Below are 16,711 nucleotides of genomic sequence, written 5' to 3'. Positions count from 1 at the left end.
CTTTAAGAGACTTGTAAATGAGGTTAAGGCATTATGTTATCTGGAGGTTACCAGCTGAGCAGGGATTAGTTATCTGATTGACCCACCATAGCTTAGGGCAAAGCTGCAAATAAACAGATATGAAATAGGTAACCTCTGCAGAAAATGATATGGGAGGGGTTGAGCAGGAATGCTGAGGGTCAAGAGGACCAATTCTACTCAGTTCTCCTCATGTTATAGCATGAACATGACTGGTTAAGAGTTTTTTTCCACTGACTTGATTCAGGGATAGCACTTAACCTAAACAGATCAGGTGAGAAAACAGGAGACATCTCCCAGAGTTTTGGGGAGAGATAATCTTCCTTTCTTTAATTTGATTTAGTGGTGATTTGATGTGAGGTTTGGAACCACAGCAGCCACCTTGCTACCATGAGAGATGTTAAATTCCTGGCATATTGCTTTGTACCTCCATTTCTCTTCTTTTGCTAAGACTGTCTTGTTTCCTTTGAAAATAGATCCCTCTTATCCCTGTGTCTTGAGTAGGATCCATCTCATCTTCAGCTCCAGATCGGTTGAGTTGGATTTTCTGTCCCGTGTCAAAGAGCTGTAATTAAGAAACAAATCAAAAAATAGAGTAAGAAATGTAAAATAAAGACAAAGCTGGGTTTAATTCAGGAAATGCATCCACTTGCTTCATGCAGGTCACTGATTTGGGTCTAAATTTTTCAGCAGCCAGTACAAAGAGAGAAAGATGAACAGTTGTTACACAGACTGAATGTTTCCGGCCCCCTCAAATTCCTAAGTTGAAATGCTATTCTTCAATGTGATAGTATTTGGAGGTGGGGCCTCTGGAAGGTGATTAGGTCTTGAGGGTTGATCCCTCATGAATGGGACTAGTGTCCTTATAAAATTAAAAGATTTTCTCAGGGAGCCCCTGAAAAGCTCCCTTTCCTTTTCCACCTATGAGGACACAACAGGCAAACAGCCATCTACGAACCAGGAAGTGAGCCCCCACTAGATACCAAGTCTTTCAGCACCTTGAGCACAGACTTCCCAGCCCCCAGAACAGAACTATGAAAAATAAGTTTTGGTTGTTTATACACCTCCCGTGGTGCTCTGTGATAGCAGCCAGAACAGACTAATATAGTTATTTTCAAGTTTTGTAGTGTCTATTGATTAAAACAAGCCAGAGGCTTAGAAAAAGAGCAACTCTACCTAGAAATAAGAACCAAAGAGAAATTTCTCCCATGGGCCTTCATACAGACAACACTATTAGATGTGGTAAATGACATCCTCAATAATATCCTTACAATAAATAAAATTAGTTGTGTATGCCTGTTTGTTTTTCATAACCTCTGTTAGTTTAAGTTAAAGACATTGTAACTAGTTATATTTAGTTAACATAATGTAATTAAGGTAATTCTATCAGGGTCTAAAAACCACAGAATCTGCAAATCTAGATTTCTGTTGCTCTGGATCAGTCCAGGGAAATGCTTCTGTTTCTCCAGAGTAATGACTTCCTGTGGAGCCCCGGGGAGGATCTCAATGACCCCTGGAGTCCTTTCTGAGGCTTGCAAGAATCAGGGACAAGTGAGAAGAGATCTGTGTCTCTGTGTCTCCCAAGTCCCATTTCAGCTAGAGTCTCTGCTTGGCAGAAGGAAAGAAAGAAAGAAAGAGAGAGAGAGAGAGAGAGAGAGAGAGAGAGAGAGAGAGAGAAGGAAGGAAGGAAGGAAGGAAGGAAGGAAGGAAGGAAGGAAGGAAGGAAAGAAAGAAAGAAAGAAAGAAAGAAAGAAAGAAAGAAAGAAAGAAAGAAAGAAAGAAAGAAAGAAGGAAGGAAGGAAGGAAGGAAGGAAGGAAGGAAGGAAGGAAGGAAGGAAAGAAAGAAAGAGAGAAAGAAAGAAAAAGAAAAGAAAAACGATTTTTACTAAAGAGTTTTTAAACAAATGAACAAAATCTTTTCAGGAACCAGTGACCTGGAGAAAGGTATGGACTACCCATTTTTCAGACCTGTCCCTTCAAAAAATATTGCTTTTTTCCAAGATTTTGTAAGTGTAGAGGGACAAAGGATTTGAGATCACACATCCTGAAAATACCCAGAGGACACTTAGCCTATGTCTGATCAAGAGAAGATCCATGGGACTCAACAGTTGAGTTTCATTGGAAAATCTGGGAAGAATAAACAGCATGTACTTCACTCAATTCTTGCATTTTTTCTTTTCAAAGAAGGCTGCCCACAGGAAGTGCTTTGCTCCTCAGTGCCTTAAATCTCATTCTGGTTGTCCTTTCCTGACTCCATTGTGGGGAACACTGCTTATACCTAGGAGGTAAATCTACTTCTAGGGCTCAGCAAGCGGGCTTGGCTGTCTCAAACTAAACTACTTCTTTCAATATAGCCTCATTCGTAATAAGGAACTGACAGTTAAAACCCTGCTCTAACATAATAAGTGGGGACCAAACAATTCACAGACTATGTAGTCAGCGAATTATGAGATTAATGGAACAGCCAGGTGAGCCTGAGCTAGCTGGCCAGCAATTCTGCTGTTCTAACGTGTAGTCTAAATCTACGCTGGTATTGCCCCTTCCAGGATGACCGGGGCAAGATTTTGTGACTGGCTGGGGAGTTCCAAGGTCGTGGCAGCAACTCCAGACTCTCCCAGATAATCAACACCTGTTTTCTCATCCTCACTCTGGGAAACTGGGCCAGGAGAATACCGGCCATACAGACACCCACTCTTCTCCTCCCTATTTTTCAAGACGGCATTGCCAGAAGTTTCCTCATCTGGCCTGGCCCTTCCATCCCTCTGCATTCTCCTACCCCCTGCAACACGAGAAAGGAGGCTGGACACAGAACCGCCCCCACCTCTAATCCTGCACTATCACAGGGCTCGTTATTATGGGATTTTTACAAGAGTTCTTAGTTCTTAACTCCTTTACTTTCTCAGTTTGGTTCGGAACTGAGGCAGTGAAAAACTGGGCCCCTGTAAAGACTACAAGAAAATGTTGATTTTCAGTTGTGACTGAAGCCAAGCAGGTTAATCTCATCGAAACGTTGGAGACTTGAGCAGTTAAAGCTCAGAATTACTTTAAAAAGGACTTCCTCTCAGGATAATTAATCCTGGAATGAAATGCAAGTCTTACTTTTCAGATGGAAGCCCTTGCTGGGACGAGGACACACACTTGAGAAATCACCAATAACAATACTGCAGTACAATGACGGGTTGAGTTTCCCAAACTAAGAGCTTGGAATTTCCCACATTAAGCAGCACAAATAGTGACAAAAGGAGTATCCCTGACTCTTGACCTTGGTGTTAGAGCACAGATAAAAGTAACAAAACATCTACTGAAAACGGAGATGGATCCCTAGGAAAGGTGAGCACCCAACCTCTTAGGCCGGAGGATGGCAAAGAGCTGGAGGGGGGGAGAGCAGAAATTTATTTCTGGTAGACAGAATATAAGTGGAAAAAAAGCTTGGCCTCAGGATCCACTTACTTTTTCCTCGAAGCTACAATATCAACGATAAGGAAACCACTCCTTCAGCTGACCAAGGAACAAGATGCACAACTCCAATGCCAACTTGAAGGCCGGGCTTCAGCCTCCTCCTTCTGAAATGCATGCCTGCATTCTTGGCCCTGGGAAATGCACAGAGCAAAGGGGAACTAGCCATTGGGGACATGTCAGGGTCAAATGGCCTCACTAATGTCCAATGATGGCTCTAAGGAACCGCTGGAAGTCACTGCCTTAAGTGACATAGCTCTTAAAAGGTCATGGATAGAGCCCAAATCTCTGAACTTCCTTAAACAATCCCGTTATAAACCATCAATCCAAGAACTCGTCGAAACCCTTTTGGATCTGTTCATTTTTCCAGCTTGTACCTGACAGATTTTCTTTGCTGCCTCCTGTTAAGAGTTAATTTTTTTTTTTCCCTTTAACTAGTCCAATGATCATGTCTCTGAAAAGAGATTTCAACTTCAAAAACTTAACTGTATTCACACAGCATTTACACATCTTTGTAGGTTGATTTCTTTTTTCTGTTTAAATAACTAGTGCCATTTCCCTGTGGATTCAATGGTCAAAACTCAAAGAATCTGACCTTAAAATGAAGATAAATTTTTCTTTCTGAAAAGAAAAGCATTTCTCTCTTTAGATACTCAAAATGCCTTTTTTAGGAAAGCATAGCACACAATTCCTTCTCATCACAGAACTGAATGAGACAGTATATTTCACAAGGTTATCTGAATTTATACTACTTATGTAAGCTTAAGGTCAACATATTTCATAAGATGCCAAAAAAGTACTAACCAAAAGAAAAAAATTAATAAACTTGACTACTTCAACATTAAGAACTTCTGAGACATCATTAAGAGGATGAAAAGGCAGCCATGGAGGAGAAAAAAAATTTTGATTTGCAATATTTAGCTAATTTGTAATATTCTCTACATCTAAAATATAGGAAGATATTATTTAATGCATAAGGAAAAGAGAACTCCAAAAAATGGACATAAACAGGCTCCTCACATAAGAAATCTAAGTAGATTTTTAAAATATACAAAAAGGTCCTAGTCATCCTAAAACGATGATGAGACATGGCTCAGTACCCAGCGGATGGCTACATTAAAAACACCTAACAACGACGAAGATGCTAAGTTTGATGAGGATGTGGAAGAAGGGGAATACAAGTGCTGTTGGTGGGAAAGAAGCTGTTTGGCATCACGTAGGGATACTGAAAGGCGGCAGAGCCCATAAACCAGCAGTGCCACTCCCTGACTGTCTGCTCTACAGACACACACATGAAAATGTGCACCAGACTCACAGACATAGAAACCAAACCCATGGTTACCAAAGGGGAGACAGAGGGACACATTAAGAGTACAGGCTTAACAGATAAAAACAGCAATACACGAAATAAACAACAAGGATTTATTATAGAGCAAAGGAATTATATTCAATATCTTGTAATAACATATAGTGGAATATAATCTGAAATCTATATATATGAATCACTTTGCTATATACCTGAAACTAATACAATATTGTAAATCAATGATATTGGATAAAAAAAGGTGCACCATGTGCATTTGTGGAAATAGTCATAGCAGCGTTATGTAAATAGCCTACAGGGGGAGAAGACTTTACCAATCGTCTTTGAGAAAAAAAATGCGTGAGAGGAGACGTTATTGGAAAGAAACAGTTTGGGGCTTCTGTAATACCAGCAATGATCTATACAGCACATTTGTGGTTTCTGGGCCATACCCACAGCACGTGGAAGTTCTGGGGTCAGGGACTGAACCTGAGCCACGACCGTAGCTAGACCCTTAATCCACTGAGTCATCAGGGATCCAGCAATGCTACATTTAGAACCGATGGCAGTTGCACACGTGTTCTCTCCGTAAGAATTAAGCCGTACATTCATCTTCACAGATCTTTCCTACAAGTGTTACATGTCGCACAGAAAAAAACAGGCTTAAAAATGACTTTTAATTCCTCATGGAAAGGAAAAATTTTATTTCTCACTTAAATGAAGATGATATTTGAAAACAGTTTTTCCTAGGTTCTTTGTGGGGTTTTTTCCCCTACGTTCCACAATTATTTGGCTCTGACACACATACCTCCCAGCCAGACATTCACCAGCCATGCTGCGATGGTCCTGGAGCTCCCTCTTCTCCACATCATCTCCATCAGGTGTCTGTAGCCAGAACTGCTCTTGCACGGTGTCGCTGAAAGGAACCAGAGACACCTAGTCCCCTCTCCTTACACGTGGGGAACTGAGGGCTGCTGGAGATTGCATCGCTGTGCCTGCAAGCTGTCCTGTTTCCTTCTAGGAATCCTTATCTTTCCTCACCCCAATGACAAGATGATCTCTGTGACATGCTTTGGTCAAGGAAAAGGGATTTTAAGAGTCATTGCAGGATCTACCATTCTCCCTCATCTCTCTGCTATGGCACAAGCGATGTCCCAGACCATCCACCAAGGTCCCAGCTCAGGGCACAGCTGGCCCATGAAGGACACTGTCTTACTCAGCTTGGGCTGCTACAAGGACACCAGAGACTATGTAACTCAAACAACAAGCGGTCACTTCTCACAGTCTAGACGCTGGGAAGTCCAAGATCAAGGTGCTGGAATATGTGGTGTCTGGTGAGAGCTTGCTTCCTGGCGTGAATGGCTGTCTTCTGGCTATGTCCTCACATGAGGTGGTGAGGGGAGAGAAAGAGGGAGGGAGAGAAAGAGAGAGGGAAAGAGCGAACCACAGTCTTTTCATCCCCTTATAAGGTCACTAATTCCATCAGGGGGGTGGAAATCTCATGGGTCTCTCACGGCTTCATCTAAACTTAATTACCTCCCAAAGGCCCCCCTCTAAATACCACCCCTTTGGAAATTAGGACTTCAACGTATGGATTTGCTGGGGGTGGGGGAGCACAAATATTCAGTCCATAGCAGATATAACATAGATAACAATTCATTTTTCGTTGCTGAAATTTTAGAGGTATTTGTTACCAAGACGGAACCCAAACGATTCTGACTGATGCAGAGTCCTGGCAGGGGGTCCTGAAACCCAAGCACCACATGAAAATATCTCAGCGATTGTGCAGATCCTTGTGCAATATGCTTTTCAAAAGCCGCAGTGCCTCCCTCCATTTTATGTAGAAACGCATGTGTGCCCGCGCACAGAGGCATGACGAACCACTGCTGATAAACAGACACACTTCTGAGTTAAGCGTTTCTGGATAAAAGAGAAAAATAAAATCCAGAGGGTGAAAAACTTATATAAAAGGACTGCTGTGGATTTGATCTTGCTTAAAAACGACTGTGCTTCGAAAAGCCCTTCACAGCTGCTCTGCAACCAAGCTGAGAAATTCAGGTTAAATTGCATTTCTTGCTTCCACACCTGCAAATGGTCTGTGGCTGCTGAAGTCAGAGCCTGTCTTTCCGTCTGAGTCTATCACTCGAAACAGCTCCTTGGCACAACTGACACACCTTGAACACCTGATGTTCACCACCGCCACCACCACCCCAGGAAAAGGCTGTGAGAGAGATTTCCATCAGTGGTACTCAGAGGCAAGCTTAAGGGAGAAGGAAAGAAATGCTCATGGGCTTCATGTTGAACTTGCTCGAACTCCGAGAGACAGCTGGCAAAAACTTGATCAAATCAAATCTTCAGAGACTGGGACTCGGCCGCATCAGGGCAGGACGCAAAAGCTTTTGTTTCAGCTGAATCCAGGCCTTATCACCTCATTCTGTCACTCACACTTTCTCGGTCCACCCACAAATCCTCCAGGATTTATTGCAGATGTAGCAAGCTTGCTGGAAATAATGGTACAAGCAAAGAGGCTAGTCGTCCCTCGACTCCAAGCTCTGGGTAATACCAATGGGAAATTATGTGCACAAAAGGTGCGCTGGGGTGACAAATGAAGAGAGGGCTGGCCCACTGAAGATGCTGGGACCTCGACAAAGCTAACACACTAATACCAAGCCACTAGCTTTATCTGATTACATTCGGGGGCTGAGGGCTTCCCACACACCCCCTTTCGGCCCTCCCCCACCCACCCACACTTTCGAGAGAAAGACACAGGTTGCTGGCTTTGGTGTGCGGTGTACCATGAAATGGTGATCTGGGGAATGACGACATTTATATAAACCGCAAAGTGTTTTTATGCACACACACACACAAACCAGATCTGCAATAAATTTGTTTTTACATTGTTAACTAAAGAAAAATGAAACCAAGGAAAATATTAAATTATGACAACGGGAATTCAGACTGATTTTTTTTTTTTTTCCCTGAAAGAGTCATTTTGGGGCCTTCTCTTAGACACCATTTTTTGGGACTCTGGTCAGATTCGATTTAGGAAAACATTCAGAACATTAGCAATTTCATTCGAGACACGTATGTTTGCAAGAGAAAACAACGTTTTTATTTTCCCACTTTAATCTTTGAGAAGGCCCATTTGGGGGGTAACTTCTTGCATTCATTTCTGAATTTTTACTCGATTTGCTCCCACTCTAAGCAGGTGGCAATGCTGGATTCTGTGTGATGTCAAATAGGCTTAGCGATCCTCATTAGAAAAAAAAAGCCTTCAGCTCTCAAAATGAGGAAGAATTACTCTCGTGGACAGTTTCTCCCTTTTTCTAATCTCCACATTTTCATAAAACAAAGCAAAATTCTTTATATCTAAGTTGCAATTGACTGTGAATGCTTCCAACTGATTTAGCCAAGATGGATTGTTTCTTTCCATTTCCTTTCCATCTCCTCTGGTTTGGGGAAAAGCATAGTGAAATGGACAAAGGATGAAATTTGAGAATCCTTAATACAATGACCTGATGGGGTTCCAGGGTGAGAAGTTACCAGCAGAAAGTGAAATGTTGATTTTAAAAATGACCTTTTTCTTCAGAATGCCCACAATACATCTGTATTTTATGGAATGATGCAGCTTCAACAATCTGTAACAGGATATATTTAAATATGCAGGCTCTTTACCTCACTCAGAAATATAAAAATTCCTCAAAATCCAATAGTTTTCAATTCATTCATCCCATTTGGTGGAATGATGCCCATTTTATTTCCATTTATCCATTATATGTGGTAAGTTTAACATGGTCTAGGAGACAGGCTGGAGAACAAAACAGACTCCAGCTTCAACCTTTGAAATAGATATAATTTATGAGAAAGCTGTATATGTGAGCACCTCTCCTGAAAAGTTTCTATCTCTGGTCTCCATTTGTTAGCTTATCTCACTCAATTCTCAGGATGTAAGATTAATTAAAGATGATTTGCAAGCCAATAAAATTCTACCAGGGTCATCCATTCTTAAAATGTCCCGAATCTGCATCATACTGACGCAGCAGTCAGTTCTGAGTCACAGAACTGGGACCATTTTTCAAAGGCAAGGTCTCAGAGGGCAATCTTTGGAGAAACTCTCATGCCTAAAACGACCTCCCAGCAGACTCCAGGGGCTCAAGCTTTCTTTCGTCCGGCTCATTACTTTGTGTCACTCTTCCTTGTCCTGCAATGCTGGTCAACCCTGCAGGTCAGGCTTCAACTTTCAATTCAGTCACTATTCTTATAAATGTGGGGGAGCACTGACTGAAACTGCCCACCCTGGCCAGGTGTGATACCTTCTTGTATGCGCTGTCTCCCAACAGGAGGCCCTGATAAAGAATGGTGCTGTCGGAAAAACTAGCTGGGAGGACTTGGAAGGGGCCAAAAGGAGGCAGGAGAGGACGCTCCTCCCAGAATCCTCAGCTCTGGAATCCATCTTGGCGGAGAGATGCACATGTTTCCATGTGTGGACCCGGGGCCAGGCCAGCACGGGCCGAGCAAGACAACCTGGCCAGAGACAACCTGGAAACTAACCCCATTCCCATAAAACCAGAGGCTGAAAGCCACTGGAGGAGCAGGTCTCCAGGCTCCCTCGCCCTGCTGATCTCCATCTGGGTCCCCCTTCCAGTAAAGTCTTTTGCCAGCACGAGTATCCCCTTGGACAGTTCATTTCCAAGCATTAGATAAGAGTCCATATTCGGGCCCTAAGCCTTCCTGCAACAGAAGAAGTGTTTTTTGTCTTTTTGATTTTCAATTTTTATGCTAATTTCTTTCCTAATGAGATTAAATTTCGCTTTTATCAAAGAACAGCATACACACTTTACTGAGATAAATAGATCAAGTGTGTTAAGAAACCCAGGATCTACTCTTCAAAGGCAACCCCTTCCTGGCCTCTCAGCTGTTCCTTCCATGGTTCTAAATAAGATGCCTCTGTGGCTATGCCAATTTTGACATTTTCTATTGTCTTCCTAATTCAAAAGGTGATAATCTATCACTTTTATATTCCTTCTGCCTATCTTTCCTCTCTGATTATTCCAAATTATAGTATTATCATAATGTTTGGTGAAATCAATACCAAATATTCATATTCCTTGCCTGGGTAAATATCTCTGCTGAGTCAAGTTGTGAACCATAATTCTATTTTTCCTTCTGCCCAACATCTACTGGGTCAACCACCTCATTTTCCACTTGTTAAACTTTCAGTGTTTGTGACAGTTCCAGACTCACCAACTAAACTCTGAGTCCCTTCTCTGTGTTCTTTTCCACAGAGTCAGACACTTAGGTAACTCCGCCCCTTCCACTTCTTACCTGGAATCGGCTTCCTCTTTTAATCTGAAGAGCCATCATCCTGAGATTTCCAGGTCTCTGCCTGAGCAATAAATCCCTTTGCCTCTTTTATCTGCTCTATCCCATTTCCTGAATCCCATGCTTCCTGCATCACTGTTTATGTACTCATCCAGGTGTAACTCATCCTCTATTCCTAAAGAACGATGCACAAAAAGCTGTGTGTGTGTGTGTGTGTGTGTGTGTGTGTGTATGTGTGTACATTCATATACACATATAAGCGTTTATAATCAAAATAACCTACAGTATTTTTTCATAATATGATTAAAGTTAAATAACAGTGAAAAGGCGACATGCTCTTTGTGCATTTTAACCAAATCTCAAGATATGTCCCAATTTAAAATGGTTGAAAAGAAAAGGGAGTTGGCCACCCTCAAGGCACTATTGCTCATTACCTGAAATACCCTTAAGCTTCCCAATGGCAAGTACTGTGCTGAGTGCTTTACATAAGAGATTTCATTTTACCCGCTGAATAATAGTACAACGCTCTTCTCCTTCACATTTAACAGAAAAGGAAACTGATGCCCAGAGAATTACTTGCCTAAGCTCCAGTACGTGATACGGCCAGGATTGGAACCCAGGCGGCCTAAGACTGGGGCCCATTGCAAACCATGTTTGCGAGGTGGATCTCGACGGCAGAGGAGTAAGAGGTCGCCCTCCCCTTCTCCCACAAACACATCAAAGAACACATCTACATGCAAAACAACTCGCCAGGAACATCTACTGAATGCCAGCAGGAGAACTTAAACCTCCAAAAAGGGCAAGAAACTCGAGACATAACTGGGGAGAACAAAAGAAAAAGAAAGAGGGAAAGGAATCAGGATGGGAGTAGCATTCCTGGGAGGGAGCTGTGAAGGCGAAAAGGAACCCACACCCTGGTAAGACATCTAATGGACCAGGAGATCAGCCAAGACAGAGGGACCTCAAAGTTGCCGAGAAAAGCGCAGCAGTTGGACCGAGGAGGGCAGAGCAGAGTGAGAGCCTTTGCACAGATCATTTGCAGCACCGGCCAGGACACCACGGCCTGGGCCGCTCGGGCGGGGGCTGGGTGCTGAGACTCAGGCTCCGGAGGTCAGTCCCGGGGAGAGGACGGGGGCTGGCTGTGTGGGGGCGGCAGTGCCATGGGCAAGGGAGTGGTGTGCTACGGGCTGGGGAGTGGAACGCCCGGCAGAGGGAAGAGGGAGAAGGCCCGGGCCAGCAGGAGAGGCACGGCGCCACTGCTGGGGAGAGAAGCCACTTGCTGGGCTCTGGGAGAATGGATGTTCTTGGACAGGCGGCAGGTGCCAGGCACCTCTGTGTGGGGTAAGGGCAGTGGGGGGCAAAGTGTGATGTGGTGCCTCTTGCGTGATCTACAGGTGGCAGGGACAGACCGTGGCGGTCTCGTTGGAGGTCAGAGGGAGGCGTGGCCTGCCACCACTGGGGGCTTGTGAGTTGGGCTCCACCTGCAGCCCCAGTCACCTCAGGGGTCGGCAAAAAAAAAAAAAAAAAAAAAAAGCCACTGCAACCAAGCACCACATGTTATTGCTTCCACTCCCCTGGGAACACACTCGCCCTGCAGCTGCCACTGCCAGATGCTCTGGACAGCACCCAGACGCTTGATTACTGACCCTTCCCAAGACCCTACGACTAGGAGCAGTTGCTGCAGCACCTCCTGTGTGGGCTAAGCGGGATGGGCTGCTTCCTGCGTGGTCTACCAGAGGCAGGGGGAGTCACCGCAGTGATCTCGGACTCCAGAGGTGGGCATGGCCCACTGCCACCGGGGATCCCTGAATAAGAACCACTTGTGCCCCAACCACCTCAGAGGGCACCACAGAGGAGGACATCATGACGGAACACCACCTGTTATTGCTCTCGCCCCCCTGGGAGCACACCTGCCCAGTTGTTGCCACTGCCAAATGCTCTGGGCAGTGCCCAGACGCTTGATCACTGTCCCTTCCCAGGAGCACACAGCTAGGAGCAGCTGGTGCAGCACTTCCTGTGGGGGCTAAGCGGGAGGAGGTGCTTCTGAAATCGTCTACAGATAGCGGGGGCAAACCACCACTGTGATCTCAGAGCTGGGTGTGGCCTTCCACCACTAGGGGTCTGTGAACAGGCACCACACACAGCCCCAGTCAACTCAAGGGCACCACAGGGGAGGGCACTGTGACCGAACACCACCTGTTGTTGCTCTCACACTGGCCCTGTGGCTGCCCCTACTGAACGCTCCGGACAGTGCCCACATGCTTGATTTCTGTCATGTTCCCAGGATCTTGCAAGTAGGAGCAGCCTGTGCAGCACGTCCTGTGTGGGCTAGGTGAGATTGGGGGCTTCCTGCATGGTCTGCAGGTGGCGGGGGCGGGGGGAAACCACTGCAGTTATCACTGACTCCAGAGGTGGGCGTGGCTCGCTACCACTAGGGGTCCCTGAACAGGCACCATTTACAGCTCCAATCACCTCAGAGGAAGGCACTGCAACCGAACACTACCTGTTGTTGCTCTCACTCCCCTGGGAACTCACGTACCTGGCTGCTGCCACTGCCAAATGCTCTGGACACCTTGTATATATGCCTAGGCTCATTATCACTTCCCAGGGCCCAGCAACTAGTAGTATCCTGTGCCACCTTCCTGCAGGTTCTTGCTGATATTAAGAGCCCAGCATCCAGGCACTGACTACTGGTCCTACCAATTGGCTCTTTCTCCCTGGAAACACACTCAGCACCCTGGGGATAACAGCCTGCTCACACTGAAGAAAGAGACAGCAAGTATTCAAACTCCCATGCCAAAAATAAATAGTAACTACCCTACAAAATACAAAGGGGCGCTCTTGCACAGAAGTAGCTCTCCAAGACTATAGTTTGGCTTCCCTAAACTAAAAGAAAAAGAAAAACATAAGCAAGCTGAAGAAGCTCAGGAACCATTCCCAGTTAAAGGTACAGGAGAATACATCTGAAGCAGCAAACAAACAAAAAAAAATACCCCTGCAGTCTGACAGACACTGAGTTCAAAATGGAGATAGTGAAAATACTCAAGGAATTAAGGCTGAATATCAAGAAATTAAGAGAGAATATGAACAGTAATGCAGATTCCTTTAGAAAGGAATTGGAAAATATAAGGAGAAACATAGAAAAATTAGAAAATTCATTTACAGAGATGCAAACTGAGCTACAGGCACTAAATAACAGAATGGGTAATTAGTGGAACGAATTAGTGACTTGGAAGGTAGAATAATGGAAATCACCCAATCAGGACAGCAGACAGAAAACCAAATGAAGAAACATGAAAGCAATAAAAGAGATCTATGTTATAATATAAAGCAGGCCAATCTATGCATAATAAGAATTCCATAAGGAAAAGAAAAAGACAAGGGGATTTAAAATATATTTGAAGAAATTATGTCCGAAAACCTTCCAAATCTAAAGGAAATGGATATGAAGATACAGGAAGCACACAGGACCCCAAACAAGTTGAACCCAAACAGGCCCACACCAAGACAAATTATAATCAAAATGACAAAAGTTAAAGATAAGGAGAGGATTCTAAAGGCAGCAAGAGAAAAGCAAAGTGTTAATTATAAGGGAACCCCCAAAAAGCTGTCAGATGATTTCTCTACAGAAACACTATAGGCCAGGAGGGAGTGGCAAGATATATTTAAAGTTCTGAAAGGAAAAAATTTGCAACCTAGAATACTCTTCCCAGCAAGAATATCATTTAAAATACAAGGGGAAATAAAGAATTTCTCCAACAAACAAAAGCTAAAGGAGTACAACAATTCTAAACCCATTCTAAAAGAAATAGTGAAAGGGCTTCTCTAAATAAAAAAAGAAGTAAGAAGAAATAGGATGGAGGAAATTACAACTGGAAAGCAATCACTTAAATAAGCCAGCATACAGATCGAAAAGAAAGCAGAAAAAAAAAAAATACTGTAAAAGTGATGATAAACACAAGGAACATCAAAAGGATACACATGAAGATGTAAAAAAAAAAAAAAAAAGACTTCAAAATTATAGAATGTGGGGAAGAGAAGTAAGAAAATATAGATGCTTTTTTTAAATTTTAATAATGTGTTTGAGCCTATATGACTATCAGGCTAAAGCAAGCAGAAACAGGAAGGGGTTAACATACTTAAAAAACAGGGCAACCGCAAATCAAAACCAGACATTACACCCACAAAAACTACAAAGAAAAGTACTCAAGCATAAAATAAATAGAAATCATCCAACCAAAAAAAGAAAGGAAGAAAGGAGAAACATAGAATCAACTTGAAAACAGGTTTAAAATGGCAATAAATACATATCTATCAGTAATTACCTTACATGTCAATGGACTGAATGCTCAAATCAGAAGACAAAGAGTCGCAGATTGGATGAAAAACCAAAAACCTACAATCTGCTATCTAAAAGAGACTCACCTTAGGGCAAAAGACACAGATAGAGTGAAAGTGAGGGGATGGGAAAAGATATTTCATGCCAATGGACAAGACAGGAAAGCAAGAGTTGCAATACTCATATCAGACAAAATAGATTTTAAAATGAAGGCCATAAGGAACAACAAAGAAGGACACTACGGATAAAAGAATCCATACAAGAAGAGGATATTGCCATCATCAATATATATGCCCCTAATACAGGAGCACCCAGATAACTCCAACAAATACTAACAGATGTAAAAGGAGAAATTGATGGGAATATAATCATAGAAGGAGACTCCTCTGGACAGAAAATGAATAAGGCAACAGAGATCCTAAAGTACACAACAGAAAAGTTATACTTAGTCAACATTTTCAGGACATTATATCCAAAAAAAAAAAAAAAAATCAGAATACACATTCTTCTCAAGGGCGTATGGAACATTCTAAAGAATTGCTCACATCCTGGGGCACAAAACTAACCTCAACAAATTTAAGAGTACAGAATTATTTAAAGTATCTTCACTGACCATAACGGCATGAAAGTAGAAATCAACCACAGGAAAAGTAATGAGAAAAAACTAACTACATGGAGACTAAACAACATGCTACTAAAAAGACCAATGGGTCAATGAGGAAATCAAGAACAAAATCAAAACGCACCTCAAGACAAATGACAATGAAGACACAAACCACTCAAAATCTATGGGATGCCACAAAAGCAGTGCTCAGAGGGAAATTCACAGCAATACAGGCCTTCCTCCAAAGAGAAGAAAAATCTCAAATACACAATTTAACCCACAAACTAAATGAATTAGAAAAAGAAGAACAAACAAAACCTGAAGTCAGCAGAAGGAAGGAAATCTTAAAGAACAGAGAGGACATCAATAAAATAGAGATGAAAAAAACAATAGAAAAAAACAATTAAACCAAGAGCTGCTTCTTTGAACAGGTAAACAAAATTAACAAACCTCTGGCCAGACTGACCAAGAAGAGGAGAGAAAAAACCCAAATAAACAAAATAAGAAATGAAAAAAGCAGCCCAATATCTTTGATGAATACAGACGCAGAAATTCTTAACAAAATTTTCGCCAACTGAATCCAACAACATATCAAAAAGATCGTACACCACGACCAGGTGGGATTCATCCCAGGTGCACAAGGATGGTTCAACATATGCAAATCAATCAACATCATACACCACATTCACAAAAGAAAAGTCAAAAACCACATGGTCATCTCAATAGATACAGAAAAAGAATCTGACAAAGTCCAACATCCATTCATGACAAAAACTCTTACCAAAGTGGATACAGAGGGAACATACTTTAACATAATGAAAGCCATTTATGACAAACCCACAGCAAATACAATACTCCATGGAGAAAAACTGAAAGCCTTCCCACTAAAATCTGGAACAAGACAAGGATGCCCACTCTCACCACTCTTATTCAACATAGTACTGGACGTCCAAGCCACAGCAATCAGACAAACAAAAGAAATAAAAGGCATCCAAAGGGGAAGAGAAGAGGGAAACCTGTCACTGTATGCAGATGACATGATACCATAGATAGAAAACCCTAAGAACTCCACCCAAAAACTACTTGAACTGATCAACACATTCAGCAAAGCAGCAGCATATAAGACTAACATTCAGAAATCAGTCACATTTCTGTATACTAACAAGGACATACAAGAAAAGGAATACAAAAGTATAATACCTTTTAAAATTGCACCCCCAAAAAATCAAATACCTGGGAATACACCTGACCAAGGAGGTAATGGACTTACATGCCTGGAACTATAAAACATTAATCAAGGAAGTTAAAGAAGATGTAAAGACATGGAAAGACAGTCCATGCCCCTGGGTTGCAAAAAGTAACACTGGAAAAAGGGCCATACGACCCAAAGCAATCTACAGAGTCAACGCAATCCCTATCCAATTACCCAGGACATTTGTCACAGAACTAGAACACACCATCCAAAAATTTAGATGGAACCATAAAAGACCCAGAATTGCCAAAGCAATCCTGAGGAACAGAAACCAAGCAGGAGGCAAAACTCTCCCAGACGTCACACAATATTACAAAGCCACAGTCATCAAGACACTGTGCTACTGGTACCAAAACAGACATACAGGCCAATGCAACAGAAGAGAGAACCCAGAAATAAATCCAGACACCTATGGCC

At 42.8% G+C, this 16,711-nt stretch overlaps 1 protein-coding gene across 1 annotated transcript in view; it reads right to left on the bottom strand.

Annotated features, from left to right (window-relative positions):
• The window catches only part of LOC106510400 (uncharacterized), a 422,513-nt gene that overhangs the window by 90,832 nt on the left and 314,970 nt on the right, over window positions 1-16,711 (bottom strand). Inside the window, exons 8-10 of the mRNA XM_085024903.1 lie at window positions 5,586-5,693; window positions 3,469-3,608; window positions 446-583 (exon numbers count right to left, since the gene is read on the bottom strand). The gene's annotated coding sequence lies outside the window, so the exon portion shown is untranslated. The remainder of the gene's footprint in view (window positions 1-445; window positions 584-3,468; window positions 3,609-5,585; window positions 5,694-16,711) is intronic.

Source organism: Sus scrofa, chromosome 5 (assembly GCF_054392235.1).
Source record: "Sus scrofa isolate SSC_HxYL_T2T_F1_AM1 chromosome 5, Sscrofa_HxYL_maternal_Yorkshire_Landrace_v2.0, whole genome shotgun sequence".
Lineage (NCBI taxonomy): Eukaryota > Metazoa > Chordata > Mammalia > Artiodactyla > Suidae > Sus > Sus scrofa.
The sequence above is the reverse complement of the archived record's forward strand: the minus strand, read 5'-3'. Positions and strand labels throughout refer to the sequence as shown.